This window comes from Suricata suricatta, unplaced genomic scaffold (genome assembly GCF_006229205.1).
Source record: "Suricata suricatta isolate VVHF042 unplaced genomic scaffold, meerkat_22Aug2017_6uvM2_HiC HiC_scaffold_561, whole genome shotgun sequence".
NCBI lineage: Eukaryota > Metazoa > Chordata > Mammalia > Carnivora > Herpestidae > Suricata > Suricata suricatta.
The window spans coordinates 1-2,681 of record NW_021904989.1 but is presented as its reverse complement, the minus strand read 5'-3'; the positions used below and the strand labels follow the sequence as shown (position 1 = coordinate 2,681).

The 2,681-nt window shown below is 45.4% G+C and overlaps 1 long non-coding RNA gene across 1 annotated transcript; it reads right to left on the bottom strand.

Moving 5' to 3' along the window:
- Window positions 1-1,769: 1,769 nt before the first annotated feature.
- Window positions 1,770-2,681, bottom strand: LOC115285227. Its single transcript, XR_003905454.1, has 2 exons — window positions 2,622-2,681; window positions 1,770-1,985 (listed from the first exon to the last, which is right to left on the bottom strand). It is a non-coding gene; the product is annotated as an uncharacterized LOC115285227 (long non-coding RNA).

The window sequence follows — 2,681 nt, the reverse complement described above, 5'->3', positions numbered from 1 at the left end:
TTGAATTTGAATTTGGCTTCGTTATATCTTGTTTCTGCCTATGCAAAACACAAGCAAGACTTAAGCTGCTTCCTAACTAATACGTGGTAACAACTAACCAATTTTGATGAGTTTTTAAAATGCAGTAGCATAAAGTATCACTATGAATAATAAACAGCCAGTGTCTCCCCACTATGCAGTGTTCCTTACACCAATACACCCTGTGCTAAACCTATGTTGTATGTAGTGCTCGTGGATCACAAACTGATATTTCAGTGCGTCAGCAACAAACTTACTTATTACTACTCAATGATTCATTGATTTTAATTCTATTATTAATTCATTGCTCATATATCTGTGCATTATTTTATATATTATTGTAGGATAGCCATATGACCTGTTTGTCACTCTCTCCTTTGTCTCCTGCACAATGCACTGATATGGGGGATAATTTTTACAGGATCTGTGTATTTAAATCCACATCGTTTCTCCCTCTCCTCCCTGTCTTTACATTTATTCCTCTCCCCTAGCCCAGGAGCCCATGAAATCCTACTCCTTCCAAAACACCATGCTGATTCTGTCACTTTCTTCACTCGACGTCCCCTCCCCACAATGTGGTGACTTGTTCAGCGAGTGCCTGTGAGGGGCCAGCATGTCGCCTGTGCTCTGTAGGCTCCTAGTTCCCCCAGGACCCCAAGAACTCTGAAATCGGCAATATGGAGCCAAACGGAAGGGGATTGGTGCCACCTGCTGGCTGTGGGGGTTACATCAGGGGTGAATGCATCCCTTTCTCCTAATCAAAAGCAAACTGAGAACAGCGAAGAAAGTTCCTGAGCCATAGCACCAGTTTAGTCAAATAGCAAAGTTTATGTGCCTTATTTTATAATACCAACCTATCTTGAGTCTAGGTTTTTTCTGCTCACGAATTTTGTAAGAAAAACTTAGTGTTTCTCAAAGTTCAGATGAGTGATCCTTTAACCAATTCTGTATCCATTAAGAAAGTCCTCATAATCAGTCACTGTGAAGAATAAACGGTCATCCTTCTCCCCAAATATAAGCTGGTGTATAACAGTATATCGCTGAACCTCTCCTGTGTTTGGAGTACTCTGGGTCAGAAACGTTTCCGTGTGTGCCGTAAATTGTCACCATTACTCTTTAATGATTTACTGGCTGTACTTCCGTATTGCTTAATTTTTCACATGTATTAGTTTTACTCTATACTCTATTAACGCTACATGGGTTCTTTTCATTACTCGCTCCTTTGTCACCTGCTCAGATGCTTTGGTATATGCCGTTATTTTTATAGAGTCTTGGCAGTTTATGATCAATCCTTTCCCACATCCTCCTTGTCTTGGGTTTGAATCCTTCGCGGGTAGTCCATGAGCCCGTGGGAAATGCTCTTTGATTCCTCAGACTCCTGTTTCTTCTGTGCCTTTCGTCACGCAACCTCATCTCCCCATGTATTGCCACCTTGACTGAGTCCCTGGGCGGGGCCTGCGGCTACCCTGGGTTCTGGGGTTCTTGGCTCCTCCCAGAGCCTCATGTCCCAGCCTCTGGAAGCCACTGTGATTGGCTCCCTGGCGCCAAAACTACAGGACAGGGACATAGCCCCACCTGGTGGCCACGGGCAATGCAGCACGTGGGAATGCGTCACTGTAGGTCTAATAATAATACTAATAATAGTAGTAGGAAAGTGTGGTGACGTCCCAAACAAATAGGTACCAGCCTTGAGAACACATGAGCAGAAACCCAGTGAACGGAGCCGGAGAAGATTAATGTAGTTGCTTTGGTTTCGAGTTTGAGTTGGACATTTATTGGTTACACTTCTGGAAATCACAAACCAATCAAGTGACTCTCAGGGTTGCTACGAGGCAGCCAGCTAAGAGCTCCCATCACATAGGAAGGTGTTCGCAGTAGAGCCGCCCTGGTGAGGAGTCCGCAGGCACTGCTCTCCCAGGACGGAAGCTGCCGTGTTCTGGGCACACCCGCTGTTCATCATGACTGCACTGCAGAGCGACAGGGTCAGAAATGGCTTTTCTTTCATGCGTAAAAGCAACTGTGACGAATTGGTATGTAGCGATTCATTGACTTCTATTATTTTTGCACTTGTGGCATATTTACGTTACTTGTATACAGTATATGTTATACATCCAGGACAAGGGTTTTGTTGTTTGTATTGTTTTAATTTTATTATTTCTCATTCTCCTTTGCCACCGGCAGAATGCACTGCTTTTGTCTGTATTACTTAGAATGTCTACAATTTATGATAAATCCTTCCCCATCCTCTAGCTTGTCCTGATTTTTATTCTTCTACCATTAGTTCCTGAGTCCGTACACAGTTCCAGGAATCTCCGAAGGGTCATGCCCATTCTCTGCCTGTCCTCACTCAACCTCCGCTCCCCACAATTGGTGCCTCCTTCACTGAATGCCTCGTTGGGGCAGGCGCCCCCCCCCCAGGGCTCTGAGGGGTCTAGCTCCTCCAGAGCCTCAGGGCGACAGCCTCAGCCCCTCCCAGTCACACTGTCACCTCCCTGGAGCCCAAACCCAGGGTTTTGGCGCTCCCTGCTGGCCATCGCGTATGCAACACGTGGGGATGCTCGCGGGGTCTTCCTAATATTGAAAATTCACAGCATTATTAGTACCTGTTAAAATTCCAACAGAAATGAGGAGCTGCCTTGAAACGTCCATGATCAGACCACGTA